This window comes from Triplophysa dalaica, chromosome 14 (assembly GCF_015846415.1).
Source record: "Triplophysa dalaica isolate WHDGS20190420 chromosome 14, ASM1584641v1, whole genome shotgun sequence".
NCBI lineage: Eukaryota > Metazoa > Chordata > Actinopteri > Cypriniformes > Nemacheilidae > Triplophysa > Triplophysa dalaica.
The window spans coordinates 15,265,066-15,287,579 of NC_079555.1; the positions used below are offsets into that span (position 1 = coordinate 15,265,066).

General features: G+C 37.0%; 1 protein-coding gene across 4 annotated transcripts in view; it reads left to right on the plus strand.

The window, feature by feature from the left end:
• Window positions 1-527: 527 nt before the first annotated feature.
• Window positions 528-22,514, plus strand: part of sphkap (SPHK1 interactor, AKAP domain containing) — a 114,497-nt gene continuing 92,510 nt past the window's right edge. The window contains exons 1-4 of one of the 4 annotated variants that reach the window (XM_056765844.1): window positions 528-588; window positions 730-786; window positions 2,521-2,587; window positions 13,359-13,532. The gene's annotated coding sequence lies outside the window, so the exon portion shown is untranslated. Of the gene's footprint in view, window positions 589-729; window positions 787-2,520; window positions 2,588-5,785; window positions 5,839-13,358; window positions 13,533-22,514 lie in introns of those variants that run through there. The other 3 variants (XM_056765848.1, XM_056765845.1, XM_056765846.1) reach the window with 3 other exon arrangements.

Genomic DNA, 22,514 nt, shown 5'->3' on the forward strand with positions numbered 1-22,514 from the left:
TTAAAGACATTGAAAGAAATATCTGACAGAAGAGCGTTGAAAATTAGAATGGTATGGAAACACCATCTATTTTGAACTATTAAGCACGTGCTCTCGGAGCGTCGATAATGCCCACTTCAACCCGGAAGTTATTTATGGAATTTTAGTTTTTTAAGGTAAACAGATCGTCCTACTTTAATGATTCAATGTTAGTAAAGCATTAGTAACATAAATATTTTAATTTTATTAAATACTTGAATTGTGAGTAAATCCAGACGTTACTTCCGCCTTCGTGCTCGGAATATCCCATTTCCGTTGTACTTGATATGTTTTTTAAATTTGTCTTCATCTTCTACCCGTAGAGGGCAATGCAGCATTGCGAAGTTGAGAAGTATTACACAGTTATTTAAATAAAGAATGATATTCCACACATATGATACACGTACATGCATATTTTTGTTATGATATATTGTTTTTTATTATAAAAATAATAGTTATTATGATGAATAATCTCACTAAGTTTCAAGCATTTGATATCCGGAGGTAATAATCATGCAATTTTACATATGACCAACCGGAAGTTGTTGCCAACCGGTTGCTTCTGAAGTGGTAAGCAATCATATGTGGCTGCTTTTTAAATAATTATTTATGTTTGTTATCTAAACATACAAATAATTTAAAATATTATTGCGATAATATGTTCATGACCTTCCCTAATGAGGCTTATAATGTGTCCGGCCCTTTTTTTAGATCATACACACCTGCTTCCTGTTTTTTTTTCAGGACGTAGCATGGCGTAATTTCACGGTAAGTTAAAGACTTTGTGTCAACAACATAGCCTATTTCTCGGGTATTTATCAGTTTGAACGAATATTTAACGTTATCATTTTTATAATGCTTTGCACGCCTTACATAAGAGGTTCTCATGAGTCAGAACTGTCAAGGTGAATAAGATTTGATGTTTGATTCAGTCATGTGTGAGGACGCTGCACATATGGACTTGAATTGATGGTTTATATAATATTCTCTTTCTTTCCCTCTGGAAATACTTTGACGAAACTGTTTGACATCGTTTTGGCTTGTCATCAAGTGCTCAGCTCTTCTAGGTTCAACTCTGAATCATAGACCGATTTGGTTATTTAGAGCCAAACTCTTTCTTTGGCTTTAAAAGTGTGTCAACTCTATTATAATCCATACAGGGGCAATTCACCTTTCATTTAGATTTGGGCATTTTCTGCCGTTGTTAACTCAATGTTAGCCAATGCATGATGGGTAATACCTTAAACAAGACCCTGAGCAGTGCCAGACATCAGGGGCCGCATTCACAAAACATTCTTAAGAAGAAAATTATTCTTAACTGCCATGTTTCCTCAGTTCTAATTGAAAAAAAATCTCAAGATTGATCTTTGAAAAAAATTAACAAGAATCCAAATTCGCGCGTATGTCTTAATCTTAAAAAGGTAAAATGTTTAATACGTTTATTTGGTTGTTTCATATGTGACGTGTATTGTATTGAGCCAGAATCATAATTTAGATGTTTACTTCCCATTAAGGAATATTTATTTTGATATAATAATAATAAGGTCAAGCTCACTTTAGCTTTCATTATTATAGTGATTTTTACATTATTCTGGGACAAAAGGACTCAAAACTGAGAGGGTCACAAGTCTTATGCCGTAGTAACATACAAACATTTTAATATTTTTTATATTATAATAAATATATTTTTAATGCTCGCTAACATCGGCTATTAGCTAACATGCGATCGTAAATGCCATTTAAGACATCACATGCTAATATATAAAGGCTACATGAGAATACGATTTGCTTCTGACACACATTACGATTATTGTATACAATAGATAAACACATACAGTTACCACACGAGTATGTGAGTTTAATCATATTATTTTATTCTTACGACAAAAATTGAGATGTTCTTAAGGAAATGTTTGAGAATTGCACTCATGAACATTCTTACGAACTTCATATAAATTATCTTAAGAAAGTTCTTATATTTTGTCTTAAGAACATTTTCGTGAATCCGGCCCCTGCACCTTTTTTCAGCAAGAGTTGATCCAAGACCACTGGGCACCTTAAAGGGCTGTGTCTCATTAAGCAGTAGCATCTAAACATATCTAAATCTATTTACGTTTTACAAGGCATTGAATATCTGGGGAATAACTCTGGCTCCCACCAATCTCTCCCGCTCCTCTATAAAGATTGTTGGTTCTCCTATCTGTAGCATCAGCCTCAGCAGTAGTGTACTGCGAGTCAACGGTTGTGTCTGTATTGCTGAACCGAGACCAATGTGAGGTGGTGTTATCATTGGGCTGATCGTCTGCTCTGATTTAAAGATAATTAATCCCCATAGCAACCCATAGCAGTGATGGAAGTGCATTGTGGGTAAGGAATGAATGAAGCATAGCTTTATCAGGGGTTAGTCATGTAGATTCCATCATGCAGAGACTTAATGGAACCTCTGATTAACCAATCAATGAACTTTCAGAATGGGATTACTATCTTGGTTTTTATTTCTAGGTTGTAAAGATCAAATGTGGTTAATCTACCCAGATGATTCATCACAAACAGAGGCAGCGAGACAGAGGTGGGTAGCCACACACTTTTTCTTTTAAACATGAGTTTCGTGGGGTGGGTAATCTGTACTCGATGACACAATTTTATTTGATAGTTCAGACATCAGAAAAATATAAATTTATACATGTGATTTTTGAAGGGAAAATAGCCATACAGTACGTTATGGATGTAACAGAAAAGTTTTTGAGAGCATGTGCTCAACATTTCCCTTTGTGAGAATCTGTAAATACAAATTGTAGGTTTATAGAAGTTTTTTTTTTAATCAAATCTTTATTGACGTTTTTTGGTCAAGCGCTCACTGATAAACAATTTTTTAGATGTACAGTGGTGTAAAAAAGTATTTGCCCCCTTCAGGATTTTTTTTTTCTTTAATATTTGTCATGCTTAAATGATTCAGGTCATCAAACCATTTTTATATTACTGAAAGAAAACCAGAGTAAATACAAAATTCAGTTTTTGAATGATGGTTTTATTTCTTAAGGAAAAAACAATCCAACCATTTCTGACCATATGTGAAAAAGTAATTGGCCCCCTTTGGTAAATCATGAATGAACTGTGATGAATTGATTAACTGAGTTAAATTTCACTAGCCACACTCAAGCCTAAATACTGCCAGACCTGTTGAATCAAGAAATCCCTTTAGTAGAACCTGTCTGACAAACTGAAGTAGTATAATATATCTCAAATAGCAACACATGCCTCGATCTAAAGCAATTCAAGAATTGATGAGAAACAAAGTAATTGAAATGTATCAGTCTAGAAAGGGTTACAAAGCCATTTCTAAGGCTTTGGGACTCCAGCGAAACACAGTGAGAGCCATTATCCAGGATGGAGAAAGCATGGAACAGTGGTAAACCATTCCAGGAGTTGCCGGCCTACTAAAATGAATCCAAGAGCACAACTACCACTCGTCCAGGAGGTCATAAAAGATCCAAGAACAACATCTAATGAACTGTTAAGGTCAGTGTTCATGATTCTACAATAAGAAAGAGACTGTGCAAAAATGGCATCCATGGGATAGTTCCAAGGCGAAAACCCCTGATGACCAAAAAGAACACAAAGGCTTGACTCACATTTGCTAAAATAACCTCTTGATGATCCCCAAAACTTTAGGGTAAATATTCTGTAGACTGATGAAACAAAGGTTTAACATTTTGGAAGGTGTGCATCCCGTTACATCTGGCGTAAAACTAACACAGTATTCATATAAAGAACATCATACCAACAGTCAACTATGGTGGAGCTAGTGTGATGGTCTGGGGCTGCTTTGCAGCTTCAGGACCTGGACGACTGGACATAATTGATGGAACCATGAATTTTGCGTTCATCTCAGAAAATCCTAAAAGAGAATGTTCTGCCATCAGTTTGTGACCTCATAACCGTGAACTTAAACGCACTTGGGTTATGCAGCAGGACAATGATCCAAAACACACCAGCAAGTCCACCTCTGAATGGCTGAAAAAATCAAAAAAAGGTTTTGGAACGGCCTAGTCGAAGTCCGGACTTAAATCCAATTGAAATGCTGTGGCATTACCTTTAAAAGGCTGTTTGTGCTCAAAGACCCTCCAATGTGGCTGAATTAAAACAAATCTGCAAAGAAGATTGGGCCAAAATTCATGCACAACGCTGTGAAAAACTCATTGCGAGATGACTAGAACTTTTTTGTTTTTTATATGCTTTAGACCGTCCAACAGCAGTCACTGGGCAATTCCATGTAGTACTGTCACAAGCTGTGAAACATGCTAGAGATAAGTTCACTGTAGCATAATTGCTGGGGAAGGGCTTTATTTTCCTAATGTCAGTTGTCGAAATGTGGCCTGCAATGAGTGTTTTACACCTGGAGACTGAATGTTAGATTATCCTCTGAGATGTGCAGAAATTAATTGAGTGGGACCTTGTCTGGCAGACACACCACCTCTGTCTCGTCAAGGTTGAGCTTGAGATGCTGGGTAGACGTCCAGTGAGATGTGACCAAGAGGGAAGTAGAGATCCTCGAGCAGAAAATGGTGAGCGGACAGCGGAGTATTCCTTAATGAAAAAAATATCTTTCAGGGGTTGCATAACTCAAAAGACTATTGAACTATTAGTTATGTTTTGTAATTAGATTTGCAAATGAAAATGATGTGAATTTCATGGGCTTGTTTTACAAGATGTGTTTTTAGACCTGGAAAATGTTAGGATATCCAGAGTAGAAATAATCTGGACAAGAATTCATGAATATGGTTCACATCAAATGTATAGTGAATACAGGTACATTGTTATGTACATATAATAATGTATAACTTTTTCATTTCTTGTTGTTGTTGTGTGTTTGTTTCGTTTACATTTCAGCTGGCATACCCACATAAACCATATAGGCTGTATGTATTACATATCCCCACCTATATAAAGTATATAAAAATAAAAATATATAAAATCCCTCTATGTCCTTGGAACATCGTTTGGAATGTCAAATCCTGATTTCATATGCATTAATACATTCCTGTGAGAGCAACCAAAGTGTCAGTGTTGCCACGAAATTGAGAATTGCACTTGAACTGAATAGACTTCTCATAAATAATAATGTGGTGAAAATATGATTCCAACGCAATCTAGACCAATTTGACTTGGTGCATGAGCTCATTTCACTTTTAGTTCATGTGTTTGTTTTGAGGCCATGTAGTGCAGTCTTAAACAGAAATGTTCTGAACGATCAGCCATCAGTATCTGCAATAATAATATTATATATTTGTATAAATATAAATAATCGTTAGATTAGTCGATTTATCAAAAAATAAACAGTCATTTTTTAGATTTATAATAAAGACTTTTTGGATTACTTTATTAATCCTTTGGCAAACTTTCCAATAAATAATAAATTATAAAATATTTCATACTTTTTACTCCACAACATTTCATAAATAAATGTTGTTGTTTTAACTTTTTGATCCTTGATTTTTTTTAATTAAGTAGTTTTCATTTTAAAAGTTGAAAAATACTGGCTTTTTAATGTACTGAAGTACTGTATTAAATGTAAAAAACATTTCAAAAAGTGAAAGTGACCTATTTGTCAGAAATGACCATACCCGAAACGTGACCTTTGCATTTTACCCATCCAGTGAGTAATGAACACATACATCCGGAACAACGGGCAGCTATCACTGCAGCGCCAGGGGAGCAAATGGGGGTAAGGTGCCATGCTCAAGGGCACCTCAGTTTTTACCCGCCCGCCCTGAGAATCGAACCAGCAACCTTCTGGTCACAAGTCCAACTCTCCAACAAGTAGGCCACGACTGCCCCATTTTCATAGTATTTCATAAAAATCTGTTTATGAAATTCTAGAGCATGATTTATGCTGTTTTTTTTTTACTCCCAAGTTAAACAATCTCATAATTTGCTTGAGTAAGATTAAAAATACTACTATCTATCTCTGTTTATTGCACAGAACTATAACCGTATACAGAGTGGCATAAAAGCACTCATGCACATCCCAGAAGCACAATGATGCACTTAAAGCACCTTCTCTTTCTGAAGTCGCGGGGATCATTTTTCTCCCGAAACAAATAACTATTACAACACAACAAGAAGAGATATGTTACATGTTTAACACAGTGCATTGAAAATACTTTTAAAACAAAACCCTACACTATCATCTTGAGATTATGAAGAATAATGAAAACATTGTAACATATATTGGTTTATTCCTCGTGTACAGCTATCGAAAACAGTAATTCACACAAAATGAATAAAACGTAGTGTTAAAGTAAAGTAACTTATTATGAAACTTTTCATCTACGTGTCACTCTCTGTCCGTTCGTGATTGCGTCTCCATGCTGTGATCGCATTCCAGGCGGAGGGGGAATCCACTGTTTGCTAGTGTATTATACTTTTTCTTGTTCTGCTTATTAACTTACACATGCCCGGGAACAGAAACTGCCATTACAGCAGATACATGTAAATAATATGACGCGTCGATGCATTTCACGCACGTCGTTGCAGCCCTAATCCTCATAATGTTTGATTACTCTGGAGACAAATCTTTAAAGCATCATTTCTGTGAAGGAATGACATGGTTATATTTGACTATTTTTGAGATATGTTTTGCTATAGCCCCTTTACTCGGGGACAAACTGCAGGGCATTTGATACCCTTTAGAAGTCACCTCTAAGATAAGCGCTGAATGTGGGGCAAACTAAAAGCAGACAAATCTCCAGAGTTTCTTTAATTCAAAACTGTGTCTCTAGACTTAAATCACACTAAAAGCATCAGAGCAAGCTGTACAAATGGATTAGAAACTGTATATAGATACACCATATGGACAAAACAAATGCATTGGGATGCCATATCTAATGAGCATGTTTATCTATTTCAGTAACTCTTATTTAAACTGTTTTGTAAAGGGCTTTTCTGTTCTGAAATGAACGAACCTCTATCTACAAGTCATCGATGTGTTTGGGTTTGAGTGTTTGGCTCAAAGGTGTTCAGCAGGGTTCAGGTCTAGGACCAGTCAAGTTCTTGCATATTAGACTGAATCGACCAATTATTTTTGAATCTTGCTTTGTGCACAGGGTTGTTGTCTTGTTGGAATAAGTTTTCTGACCAAACTGTGGCTATAAATAAGAAGCTCTCCAGTCTGTGATGTTAGAGGAATCCTGAAGAAGGAATTGAACTGAACTCTGCGGAATGTGACCCTGTGGGAGATGATTTGTCCTGCCTCACACTAAAATGTACGTTATTCTGCAAAGTGAACATTTGATGTGTTTTGAAAAAACAGTATTGCCTTTTTCTTATGTCATTTATTTAACAATATAGTATTGATTGACCCTTACTGGGCATTCAGAAAGCATGGCTCAGTTCTTACACACCTTTCTGTTTGAACTAGATTTTATCTTTGACCTAGATTTTATCTTATGATCAAGTTAACCATTCCATTATGTATAGTTCTGTGAAAGCATAATAACTATGTGCTAATTTATTTGGCAAATTTCCTACCAGTGACCCAGCACGTTTCAATTTGCTCCCCATGAGAAATGACTGCACTGTTACAGCCGACCTTTTAGGACGTTAATAATTTTTCATAATTTAATAAAGTGATCCACAGACGAAAAATAGAAATTTCTACCATTGGCATAGGCCAATTATAAAATGGATATATTTGAAGAGTTCATTTGCAAAAACGGAAAGAAATGGCAAAGCCTCCTCTTTCAATAGGGCATGCAACAAACACGGTCATAGATATGATCTTTCAAAAAAGTAAAGAAAAGGAAAAGCAATCAAGTCTTTTGTCATGCCCACAACAGATTGTGATTTTTAATGCATGTTTCTGTTCCATACACAAAAGAATAATTAAGCCTGACTCTGATAGCATGCCTTCATAAGTGTGATGTGCTGAAGGTCTCCATTCAAGGCCAGTATGAATAACCTTTTCCCTTTCACTGGGATCACATTACCAGTTGATATAATACGGATGCCTTCGACCCTAAGCAGCTGCTGATTGGTAAACACTTGAAAGTGTTATGTCACAGCAGCATTGGATTCATCTTTATTAGTGTGAATATAAGGTTGCTCGCTATCTTTTGTTGTTGTTTTCGTTCTATTGCGTGATTGGAAACACTCAGTTGACCTTTTCATGTGATTACAGTTCAGCTCCCCATCACCACAGTGACATTTCCATCTAGCGGACCCTTCGTTCATTATAAACCACCGGTGACACGTACGCACATACACCCTGCTTTACGTGATGTGTCGAGAATGTAAAACTTGCGACCATGCTGCTTGGATGATGCCATTTTGTTTTCCCTGTAGGCCCAAGTCCAGTCCAACCTATTCAGTGTTTTTGCTACATTCATTTTGCCATGGTGGGCCACCACGCCATTAACCCTCCCCGCCATGAAGACGCACTGTTTCCAATTCGATCGTAGTTTGTCCGACCATTGATGCAAAGTTTGCAAGTCTTTCACTAGATTTGGTGACTTTTCAAACCCCTTTCTGGGCTTTTTTTCAGAAGACGTATATAACGACAAACCTATAGCGTCTGAAACGGATGAACCATTCTTTCATTGGTAAAATATCTTCAGTACTGCCCCGCATGCGCGAGGTCTCGCTTTCCTGGTGCAGGAAACACATCTGTGAGTGAGTGGCAGATGGCAGTGACAGGCCAAAGACGCTAAATGAAGAGCCTACAACCTTTAGCCAAAAAATGCCTAACGGCTAATGCCCTGGTTTCCTCTCTTTCAGGTGTGGGTGGTGATTTTATCAGACAGTGTTTCTTGGTTATAAAACAGAACTAACAACAGAAAATATGTAAATGACAACGACAAATAAGCTGTATGTAATGTTCAGAGAGTAATAGCAACTTTTTCTGCCATCACGCGCTCTCGGAAATTCGATAATTCCCACTTCAACCTGGAAATAATTCATGGAACGGTGCTTTTTGAATATTAAGTGATATTTGTAATGTTTTAATGCTACTAAATCATTAGTAACATTAATATTATTAAATACTTATAATTTTAGTAAATCCAGACGTTACTATGGCTTTTTTCTGACGGGAAATATCCCTCTTAAGAGGTGTCTTGAACGCAATATTAAACTAAGTGATGAAGTCACGAATATGTTAATTAGCGTATGACATCATCAAGCTTCATAGTTTCACCAAATCCTTGCGGAAACACTTTTATTGTTACGTTTCCTTCAGCGCCAACATGATTTATACCAATTCAGGTCTGTATGTGCCATATCAATATCTGTGAGGAAAGTCATGCACACAATACAACTAAAGAGGTTCATATCAAATGTTTAGATACAGCCGCCCGATTTAAATGCCTCTTTGGTTGACAGAGAACAGACCAAACTATGATCTTCACGGCCCACTGGGACAGAAAAAGCAAGCGCTGAATCATACACAGACACACACCTCCAGATGACATCAGTAACCTTTTAGATTGAAACTACATGAAAGCACACCGTCCAGGTTTACTGCACTTCCTCCTCCGAGCGACTTTGTCCGTCCTGATTATTGATTCTTAAAGCCCCACTGAGCATCTGAGCTTTCTTCCATCGTCGGGGCTACAGCGGCTTGATTCTGAAAAAAAGCCCGGCAGCAAAGAAAATTAAATTTGTTTGAGGAAAACCTGTGCTTGACACTTTCCAGAGGTCTGACTCTTTAAGGATTGTTCTTTAACGTTTTGCTTTTTGGGTTACAAAATTCACAAGAAATACGTTTTTTAATTTGCTTCATTGATAGTAAAATGAACCTTCACCCTACTAGCCACCACTAGACGCCTTCATGTACACATACCCATGTCTAATTCTTAAAGGGACCATTCACCCAGAAATACAAATTCTCCTCTACCCTATCTGTCAAATAATGTCAGGTACATAAAAAGCAGAATATGAGTTCGAAACAACTTGGTAAAGTACTGAATTTTCATGTTTCTAAAATATAATCTAAAATATGAATCAAAATTTCTATCTTTTTCCTCTTCCCTATCAGTTCTTCAAAGAAAAAACAAATATTGTCAAAAATATCAAGATGGTCTGAAAAGAATATATGACTAATGTGTGTTTGTATATTTTTCTCCCATTGATGACTGTAAATGGACTGAAGGGAAAGATGCTTGCTGAGATGAGGAGAAGATGGTTAGATGAAAGCAGAAACAAAACTGATAAATGAATGGCCTCCCATCGGGATTGCTTTCCTTTAGGTAAAACTCGGCTGTGTTGAGACTAAAAGACCGCTTGACTCGCACTAATAGAGAGGTTTGTGTGTGTATCTGAAAGTTCAGGCGATTAATTTCACACCTGAGAAGTGCCATTAGCGATAGGACAGTCCATCTAGTATGTTCACAGACATCAAGATCCTTCCCATCAGCCCCTTTATCTTTCTGATAACACGTCGAGAGAGATGTCTCTGCCACTGTGTGATGTTTAAAGATAGAGTTCAATATTGTACTCTAATGGAGGACACTGTGTTTTGGGTTCTCTTCTAGTGCTTTGTGTTCGTTTGTGTGCGGTGGATGAACAGACCTTGACAGGTGCTGAAGAGAAATAATGAATGTTTTCAATTACTGTCAAGACGCATTTCCTCGTTTTCTTCTCATCACAGAGTATTTTTCTTTATTTCTCTTGCACGCATTCTTCGTTTCATCATTCCCCGCACCTTTCCCCAAGATCTTTATTGATCAAAGCAGAAAAACCTTTTCATAAACAATGTTAGCCATAAAAGCACAAACAACGAACTCCTTTGAGCATTTATGTGGATGTGGGATAGTATTGAAACAGGGCTGTGTGTTTCAGCACAACATGCCCATTAATCCTGTTTTACTTCTTTAATTTGATGGTTTTCTGTGTGGAACAACATATTCGATGAGAAACAATAGAAGGTGATATTTTTACTATCAGAAACGGATTGGTTCATCAGAAGTGATGGCTACCAGGTGGTTAGGTGGGGGTTGTGTGATAGCTGGGGATGGCAAGTCTTGAATTCCCATTTATCCTAATGACAGCCGAGAGAATAAGTATGTTTTACACTTTGAAGTGTTCTCAAAAATAAGGCAATTCTGAGACATGCTGTATTTCTGACACTATTTTTGTGATATTTATTTGTTCATTGCAGAAACGTTTTGTTAGTAAGCACAGCTACAATGTAAGAAAAAGGTACGGTTTTTTTCTTGTTTTCTTCTACAATCTTTTTCTGTAATAATTTGTTTTGACTTTTTCAAAGATTAACTAAGAGTATAAATAACAGTTTTGTAAAATTACATGTTTTCCAGTTTGTCTTGTAAATGTGCATTTTTTTTTTCTGTTATTTGATGTTTTTTGATAGTATTTTAATAAAACCGTATTTTCCTTTATTTTTCTGTAAAATTTTGTTAAATTACAGTTTTTAGGACATTATCTGTTATGTTTTTTTATCTGTAAAACTACAATTGTATTTGTAAAACCAAGTTTTTTTACAATATACACAATGTTTTTCACTCATAGAACAGTGTAGTTGTGCAAGATTCACCCCCTCCATAAAATTCAGTTCCCAATGGACCCTGATTAGAAATTGTACGAAACAGTTTTATGATGTATGCTGAATACTTACTACATGAATATTGGAATTAATTTCTTTCATTTGTAAGTCGTCCTTAAATGTTAATGAAAGATGTATTTATATCGTCTGTCAAAACAATGTTTTCAGATAAGACGTACTAAGAACTATATGTTATTTACAAAAAACGGCAATCGTTGGCACATATTTAATAGCATTTTATTTTTGATGTATCAATCACATTAGCATCGCAATGCATCGGAAAAAAATGCGATCTGCAGTTGAGGGCGGGGTATAAGCAACGTCAATACGCTCAGAAAATGACAACCGTTTGTTTTATGAGACGGTTGAGGTTTTATTGACCGTCTACTTTGAACCAGCATGGTAGGGGTTTAACTGGTTAAAGTAATCAGGATTTATAATATTATCAGAACAGTCCATTTAAAAATGAACAGTTAGATAATAAAATTAATAATTTTAATAATGTGGAGTACGTTCAAAAATGTGTTTTTAAACTTTCAACGTGCATTCAAAAATGGAATGAAGTAGATTTTTATGTTGACTTGGAATTGGTATTCAGCCACAATAGTTGTGGGGTGCATACTGAGGTTAAAAAAAAGGAAGCTAAGGGAGTTCAGAAGTCACAGAGGGATGGTCGGAGCAAAACAAAGAAAATAAAAAGAAAACCAGGTGGCTTGTTTCTCTCACATACTTTTTTCGTTTGACAGTTTCACCTGACACAAAGAAAGTTATTGAATAGGTTCTAGGCAGCAGGTTTTTGTACTTGTGTGTGTGTGTCCAGAATTGGTTTGGTTTTGGCTAACATGCACAGACAAACTCTGTTCCAAAAATCGTCAGTTGCTCTGATTCAAACATATGCGTGTACCCACTGTTCTCTTTTTCTTTGTCTAGTTAATCGATTGTTTGTATGAGGTAGGGTTGGGCGATGTGACGTCTACCAAATTGGTACAGGACGAAGGCTACAGTGAAACATTGCGATGGACTATGACAATGTAAAGTGAGGCGTGTTTGGCACGAGCTGCGCAGACACATCTTCGTTATACAGTGCGAGCTTCACAGTTAAAAAGTCAGGCTAGTCCGATCTGTACAGTGTGGGTTTTGATGCCCATAAGCTTTGTTCATATTTGTTAACAACACTATTTGCAGCCTGCAGCACAGAGCAGCGAGCGTCATGTGACGATGTGAAACATTTGCTGGAATCACGATGCCGGCATCGTGATGTCTATCAGCCATCAGCATCGTCTATCAGCCCAACCTTAGAATGAGGTCACCGGCCTGTCTCATGTGCCCTAAATGATTGCCATGTCAAGGACGATCGTGGCTAAGAGCATCAAACAGTGTCCTACTTTTGCCACTCTAATCCACTTACTCAAGTACGCCTGTGTTTCTTAAAGTGTGTGCGTAGCGTGTCTTGACATAGGTGAGTGTTTCCGAGACAGTTGAAGATGGATTTGGTGTTAATTGTGCAATGAGACGCCAATATTCTGAAGTTTGCAAGTCAGCATTGTTTATACTGTGTGTTGAATCAAGACATTTGTGTTTTATTCCCTATAGACCCTCTGCTGCTAAGCACCTGCACTCACATACACTAAGGGATTAGAAGTGCATTACCCACACACACACACTCATAGCCGAAGCACAGCACATACCGCGGCCAAAAGAAACAGATTCTGCACATACACGATCATTAAAAACACTATTTCTGGTTAAACTGACTTATTTCATGTTGATGTGATATACACAGACATGCAGAGCCACCTAGGTAAAATAAGAACCGGAGCCTGGCTGTAATCTAAAGGTGATTTATGGGAAAAGAGGAAGACATGGAGAGAAGACAGAAGCAAATGATCCTGGTGGGTTGAGGAATGGCACTCGTTCATCCTAAAGAGTTGAAGAGAGTGAGAGACTTCTGCTTGAGGTAAGGGGCACCTTGGTTGTTCTCATAACCTGCTTTGTGTTCTAATGATATAAAAGTTTTTAATGGATGTACATATTCGATTGGTAGGATACTTTTGATTTGAAGACATTCAGTTGTGTTAGACTTATGTGTATTTGTGTTTGCCATACGATATAGCTTTCTCTGGATAAAGCCTCCTGTTGTTTTCATAAGGATTTGAGCTTTTGCAGCCTTTTATTTTACACACTCACACCTTCATCTCATAATCTTGTAGTAGCATCCAGTATTTGCTCATTTAAAGGTTGACTGCACTCATGACTTTGAAATGCACTCTTAAAAAAAGGGGTTTCCAAAGGTTCATTGATGCAGTGGTAGAAGAACCTTTTGGTTCCCTAAGAACCTTTAACATCTGAAGAACAAAAGGTTCTTTGTGGTAAAAAAGGTTTGTTTTGGTAAAAAATGGTTCTTCAGATTACAAAAAGTACATCCTCAATTGGTGGACCGCCGGCCGGATCCAGACCTTTGCTTCTTTCATCTGGACCACGACACATAGCCTAACAAACTTTTAAAATATTTGGCTATTTTGGTTGTTTAAATTGAGCTGCGCGTCTACACAAGATATCACACGAGAATCACATCACAGGCGCTCTCAGGAACATTTATGTAATTGATCTTTTGCATCTATATCCTCTTAAACCTTTATCTAGCGCCAAACCCGCTTGGCTTTAACCATTTCCGCTCTGCGTGAACTAAAAAACATATAAGACTAGGTGGTATTAAAATGAGTTCTAATAAAAAAAATTAAGTAAAGGTACAACGGACTGTGTAAAAAAAGTACATTCAATTATTTCATATTGTCTTCAAATAAATATAGATAATTATTAAGGTGGGGTGCCACAGTGTTTCATGCATTCTGACTTCTTTAAAATTTTAAACTTGCTGGCTTCTCATGCTTGACATGGTCAACTTGTTAAAAAATGAAGTTGGACGTATGACGTAGTACTTCTGTGTTCGATACACTCCCCCAGCGTTCGTATAGGTTTCGGAAAGTTTTTTCAAACATAAAGTTCCCTTACGTAACAACTTTTCTTAATCCACGCGTCAACCTGTGAGAGTGAGATGAAAGAGCGGGAGAAGGAGCATGTGCACACACACGTCAACCAGCTGGAGCAAGAGAGAGAGAGCACTGTGTTTGCAAAGTTCAGCTTTGTTTGTTTGTTCACTGCATATGAGTGATGATTGTTATATAAACATTGTATATTACGCTGGATTTGAAGATCGTTTTAAACTGATAAATTGAGTTTATCAGTCCAGTCAAACTTGAGTCATCATACGTCTGTTTTTTGTTGGCAATCGGCGCTTATGTGCATAAGGTACACAACACAAACTTATAGTGAATCAACAGTAGGGCTGGGCAGAATGATGGAATATTACGTTACAGCGGAATAAAATTCCAACCGTAAGAGATTTTTCTATTCCGTATATTCCGAGGAAAACGGATTGGTTTACTCGGCACTCTGCAGGTTAAGGCTAAAGTACACTACAAGACTTTTTTTCAGATTTTACCCAGATTTTCAGTCTGGATTTGTTAAAGAAAGTCTGTGCCAGTCTACAGATTTGATCAGTTAGTGTTTTTCCTCTGAAACTTCTGCAAGTGTATGATGTCTAGTTTAAAAAAGATCCGTTCAGATTTTAAAAGTCTTGAAGTGTATTTCAGGGACTAGCGTTATTTTGAACAAGTGAATTAATCCACCCATCACAAATCAACGTATCACATATTCTTTTGACCTATCTATCGCAACAGTAAAAATGCTCATCGAATAGAGAGTGAAGAGCAATAAAGACCTACAGTTCAGACCACATGAACACCAGTTTATAACTCCAGTCATATACTGTACTCTCATTGTTTGTGCATATATACTTCAATTTTATAAAGGTTGTCTTATCTTTCATAAACTTGATTTTCATAACTTGCCTGCATTTTCACTATGGTGAGCATTTAAATGAACTGTAATTATTAAATAAAGGAAATAAATAGTTACCGTGAAATTAAATTACTCATTCCGTGAAATAGATTTTTGGCCATTCTGCCCACCTCTAATCAACAGTTATGCAGGGATCATGCGACGATATATTGTTTGCTCATGCTGCTGTCAACTCCCCCCACCAATACGTTCAGGGTTCGCCTGTTTTCGGAAATAATCATACAGCAGTGTCTGTCTATTATGAATGTGATCCAACTAAACACTCTACAAAGATAACAGTAATAAAGATTAACATGAGATTGGCAGAAACTGCGTGTGTAATGGCCGCTGGACTTGTTCACTGTAGGCTACTGTAGTCTCAATATCTGTGATTTATAGTATGTGAAGTTATTTCAGGTCATCTTTAAACTAACAGATATCTATTTGCTCTACTCATAAAGTAGGTCAAAAGCATCTGTTTGTTCTCCTGTGATGAGCACCAGACTGGACTAGATCAAACACGATTTCTTTCTCTTGACATAGGTTGCTGTACGGGCAGCAATATTGACAATATCCTTGAGTCTGTTTTAAGGAGGATGTGTTTTCTTCATTTTGTTTGCCCTCTCTGCATAAATACTCAAAACAGGTCTCGGCGCTACAGTAACTCCAGAGCTAACAGGATTAACTTTAGAGCTTTGCACTGACCTAACTGAATCTGCTGGCAAATGCTCAGATACTCATTACCCTCTTTCCCTCTCTCTATCGCTCTCTCAAACCTGTTTTTAGCTTTAAAGGGATAGCTACCCAAAAACACAGAAATCTTTGACGCACCTTTATTTAGTTGCAAACCTGTATGACTGGCTGTCAAGCATACAAAGCAGATTATTATTGATTGACAACCATTTACTTTCCTTGTGTAGAATTATTTTGGTTGTGTCCATCAGATAATTATTTTAGGAAAAGTGGATACTGCTGGTTGAAGAATTAAGATGTATTTGTGACATTTGGCGACCAAACTATATAAAATATTCTAGTATAAGCATTCATTGTGTTACTTTATAGTGTTATAGTCCTGTTTTTCTAAGTAATTTTAGGAGGAACGTTGAGACAAAGTCTACTGAGTTACAAACATTTGACAAGTAAAAATTCAGGTATTTTTATATTAGGAAAACTGTGTGTGTGTGTGTTTTTGTGTGAGACATGAGGTCCACAGATGATGCTCACTGGGTGAATGGAGAAATTGAACAAAAGGAGGTGCAACACAGCTAAAAACCGGGATATAATTGAGAGCAAAATAAAGGTCAAACAGAAATGGGAAGGGAAGAAAGAGTAGACGAAAATCAAATTTTGCCTGTGATGTTCACTGTAGGCTTTATAGAGGTAAAGCTTATTACATTTCTTTGTGTGAGACGTATTGCGAGATAACAGATACACTGTATTCCAGGGGAAGATTTTATTCTGTCTGCTGTCATTAGATCTTCATTCCTTTTGCTCTGAATTGATTACTCTGGTGTGAGAATTGTTTGGAAACAAACGTCAGACACTTGCAGTCGGTTGGCTGCTGTGCTGGATCCAGCAGGGTAAATTGATCACCAGAGAGACACAACAGTGAGTTTCCTGAAGTTGGGAGGAGGGGAAATTGGAGATATTGAATTCGTTCTTTATTTCCTGGGTTATGGTCGAGCTGGTCTCTGGTGAATGAGAGTTGTATTGAGAGGGATGGACCTGGATGTATCCAAAGACAGATTCAGACCTGAGGGTGGGCTTTTTTTACTTGGCCCAGAAGTGAATCTACCTAGCAACCCCCATCCAAAGCCAACTGTATTTTGGTCTTGCTTTCCAGTATAAATATCTAAATATACATTATTATGTTTTCTTATTAGTTTATATTTTAGGTCACTTTTCTTGTCATGTAAATATATAAAATATAGTGATAGACTGATATATTGCCGTGCCAATATAAATTATTGGCATGTGTCTGTATATTTAAAGAAACGTTGATATTTTATGTTTATATAGATCTCTTATCGGCCAGTTGGCCACAGTGCTATCTTAATTTCGGTTTCGACATTGGTTATTAATAACCCTTATAGGTCTTCTATTATTAAAAAGATAAACTGTTAAAAAAGGTTTTCTTTGCAGAAATCAGGGCTTAAATCTAGATACATTTACTTAAAAAGCAAAGCAAATATTTCTTAAATATATCTGCAAAATACACTGCAAAACCAAAGTTTTTACTAAATTTCTTTCTTGTTTTTCTATTATAAATATCTTTAAAACGATCAGTGGGGTAAAATTTTTTTAACTTGATAGTTTTATCTTTTTCTTAAAGCTGCCCTGCAACGGTGTCTAATGCATTCGGACTTCTTTACAATGTTAAACGCAACGTCTTCCCATGCTTAACATGGTCCAAAAACGAGTTGGGCGTAAGTGGTGAATTGAATTGAGCCAGCACCACTTAAAAACAAGTATATTTTTATATCCTTTGACACATACGCCATCCAGACAACAGCCATTCAGACAACAATCAAGGGTCAACTAGCAAGGAAAAGAAACCCAGTTACGCAAACCCATTTTCAAGATGTATTTGTGTGTGTGTGTATGTGTGTGAGTGTCTGTGTGTCTGTCTGAAAGAGAAAAGAAGTTAGTGAGAAAATGACAGACAGAGCAAGTGTCTATATGTTTGTGCAAGTGCATGCAGGGTAATCCTGTTATCTAGTCGGGAGCAGGCTATGATTTCTGTTGTGTTACTTGAGAGCTTTTTAACTATGGTACGTCTAAAGCTCCACCATTGATTTACTCTAATGGAATTCTTTCTTCAAAGGTCTCCTTTTTTTTACATTAGGATTGTGCGTGCTTTCACTCTTTAAAACGGTCATTTCACGGCAGTAAGGTTCAGAAATAGACCTCATTAATATTGCACTGCTTAACAAGAAACACAACAACAACAACAACAACAAAATATGCTATAAAATATGTGAGCTGTCTTTAAAGGGCAAATGCTGTCGTGCGAAGGAAGTCGATTTGTTTGCTGGTGCCAATAGGAGGTTCTGTTCCTGCTGCTTGTCGTGATGGTGACATGGCATTCTGGGGTTTGGGGTCACCATAGCGCCGTGAGTCAGTTAGACAAGATAATTACTGCGCACGCTCGGAAACAAACGACCAATCAAAGCAACCACAGATCTCTCACGCCTACAGAAAGCCCCCCTCCCACTCTCTACTGTCAAGTTGAATTGTTTTGTGTTGTGAAAAATTGATAATTTTTTGTTACGTATGGGTTTGCTGAAAGTGAGAACCCAAATGTTATTGTTTAGAAATAATCTACAGGCAACAGGAAGTTAAGGGCAGTCCACGAACGTGCGCATGTGCAGTCATGTTTATTTATGTTGTCTCTTTGAAACAATCTATAAGATTAAGAGGGAGAATGAACATAAGAAGCCTCCATTTCATCCATTTCATGAATCTCAGTGCTGTCTCAGAGAAGTAAATGACATAAACAGTCACAAAAATCTCTTTGTGATTCTTAATTAATCTAGACAAATTAAGGGGGGGTGTTTTTACGATCTAAAAAAGACAAAAGCTTTCATTTGGACGGTAAGGTCCTAATATGTACCATGCTCTTTGGTGACATCTTTTGTATATTTCATTCTTAGAGTGATAAATGTGTGCTTGAATTGTCACATAGAAACAGAAAAACAGGGTGATGACTGATTCTGAGCAGAGATATGAAAGAGAATAGTTGGTGAGAAGAGCAGTGTGAAAGTCACTGGATTAGGTTGCACATGTTCAATAGAGGAAAAGAGAGATGGGTCTGTGCTCAATCTCATGGGTTGTGCTGGAAGACCCGTAGAGGCGTCAGGCGTCTTATCATCCGTAGACAGATGGTCCATCCTGCTAACTTCTGTCTTTTCTTGTTTCATCAGTTACCGCCTCTCTCTCCTCTTCATCGACTCTTTCTCTCTATGTTCTTTTTCTCATTTTTCCTCCACTGATCTGAACAGTCATTGTGAGCTTTATTTAAAGGGACAGTTCACCAAAAATAACAATTCTGTCCTTATTTACCTTAACCCTCAGATTGTTCCAAACCTGTATACATTTCTTTGTTCTGCTAAACACAAAGGAAGATATTTGGAAGAATGTCAGTAACCAAACAGATCTCATCCCCCATTTACTTCCATAGTAGGGAAAATAAATACTATTAAATTAAGTGAATATCATTTTTATGTTATAAACATTTACATTTTGGAGGTTTCCCGCAGTTCCTATTTAGCGTCATTATTGAGAAGATTTTCCTAAATTGTATCTTTTGTGTCTTATAAATATATATATATATAAAAAGCTTTACATGTTTGTAATGACATGAGGGTTAGTAAATTATTAAACAATTTTCATTTTTAGGTGAACCGCTTTAAAGGAGCAATGTGTAGTTTAAGCGGCATCTAGTGGTGAGGTTGCAATTAACAACTAATGGCTCACTCCACCCCTCCCTTTCAAAGCATTACGGCGGCTGACAAAGAACTAAGATGTCGTCACATTTTCGCTTCTTTGGTGAAGGAGATAACTTATTTTTCGAAACGCGGTCTGTAGAGCAGTTTGTCCATTTAGGGCTACTGTAGAAACAACATGGCGAACTCCATGAAAGTTGACTAAGGCAAGAATGGAGAAGACAAGGAGATAACAGTACAAAGAAAGGAATAAGAAAAACAGCAGCCGTTCAGCCCAAATATATATACATTTCATTTGAAAAAGTGATAAATGGAGTGGTTGGTTCTTCCATCTCCTCTCTTAAACCTCTACCCGCTCCGCTGCGTCCAATTCGGTGAAGAAACGGGGGTACCTACCCTTCCGTAAGGTCTTTACATCTCTTGCCTGGCCAGTTGGCTTTTTCTATGCAACTCTGACCATTAAAGACCCACCTGATTTCAGGTCAGTCTTGCCTTAAATGGGGCAGTAATAAAGCGCTGTAATGTCAGCCTCAGAGCATTATCACAGTCCGTTTACTGACCACCTGATCCACATTACACACAAAAGGGTATACTTTATGCTGAAAATCAAGAGTACGCCAATGATGACCGGTTGTATTTTGGATATGTGGAGATGATAGCATGTCAGAACAGATAATTCATTACTTCCAGTCGTAATAGGATCGAGCTTCTAAGCTTGCTGCATCTTATGAGTAATAGATTTGAATGTTTATCATAAGCCTGCCTTGCTGTCAGTTACTTAGCAGACAGCTCAAGGAATTAGACAGAATATTCGTTCATTTCCCTGCATTGACCGTTGTACCAATGAATAATGTTGGTTTATTACATTTCGGGGCTGTAAACTCCAGTTTTTCTTATGGCAGAGGTGCTTTGTACATGCTATTCTTAGTCTGGACACAGATGCATGCACACAACTATGTAAAATCATCAGGATTTAATCTTTTACTCCGTGCAGAAACACACACTTCCCCGAGCTTAATTTCATGGGTTCTGAGAACAAGAATGGCTGCTGTTTAGCCTCACTGATCCATGTAGAACAATTCACAGCGGGATAGACAGAAAAGGGGTGAAGTGTATGTATGTATTGGAGGATGATACGCTGTAACTGTCTCTCTCTCATGCCGTCTTTTCAGTATTAATGACTGTGATCGGTGTAAACACGCAGATCCTGCAACGTATATGGAGTAATGTACAGGGTAAACGGTGTTCTGGCAGGTGACCTTTAAATGTGCCTTCACGGAGTGTATTAGTAATATTTAAAATGTATTGATTTAAGCTGAATGCATTAGGTTAAGCCAAACACTCATTTATAAGGGTCAGGTCAGGTGAAAGAAGCTTCTGTAACTGAACACTGTTGTGTTTTGCTTTATGTATGCAAAGGAGAATACAAAGCAATAACAATCTATGTATGTATTAATTTATAGCGATGTAACAGAAATTATTATTAATTTATGACACAACTTTTACGCCCACAAAACGCAACAAAACACCATACTTTAATGAAGTTTAATAAACATTGAATATCAATTTGAACAAAACCATAATATACTTTGTAAATTTCAGAACATTTCTGATCGTACAGTTTCAGCTTTAGTTATGCTTCAGTGACCTGGGATGAATTGTTTTGCACAAGTGCACTTTCACTCCCTTTGGGGTTAGCTTAACCCAGTAAACCTCTTTTCTTCGCTGCTATTTTCCTCTCTCTCTTCCCATAATTTCCTGTCTCACTTCCATTTAAAAATGGAAAGGCCCAAAAAATACACCTTGCCAACATTTGGGTGTAAAGCAAGTTGTGATGCAGCGCACGTCAGAGGTGGAATTCTTCATTAATATTCTCATTCATTTCAACATTATGTGCATTAATGTTGTTTTAACGCAACACATGGTTCTGATGAAAAACGATTTTTGATTCAAATAAACCAGCTAACCCTGTTACTAAATATGCAGTCAAATATAAGTCATTTCATTGAAATGGGATTCGATAAAAGCAACAACACTGATATTTTATGTTGGTCGTATTATGTTTAAACATCATGAGAAGAAATCTGAGACTATACAGTAGTGACCAAAAATGATGATGATGTCCAATTTTGGAAACTTGATGTTATTGCCTTGGATTTAAATATATTATTAAAAATGTATTTAAAAAAACTTTGTAGTATGTTGTGTTTGGAGTACAAACTGAAAAATCAAACAACACATGAGTTAAGTTTAGAATGTTGACTGCAGATGATGAACCACTGGAGCTTAGTCAGCTTATGCTTTATGTTCTTGGAGTGTTTTCTGTGCATTAGCATTTAAAGCAAATATTTTGTAAAGGGGCCCTCTGGACATCACTTTTGGCCACTACTATAAAATAAGTAATGAATTAAATTAATATGGAATAAGATAATTACTTATGTATTTGTTTTTGCCCTTTTTTGGCCTTCAGATGGCATCGACCCGTGAGTTCATGCTAAACTGATTGTCTGTGTTTGCCCAGCGTGATTTGAGAATGTTCAAAAGAGCATGTTGTGTGCTTCAATGGAGGCAAGCAAATCTGACCTTTTGTGAAA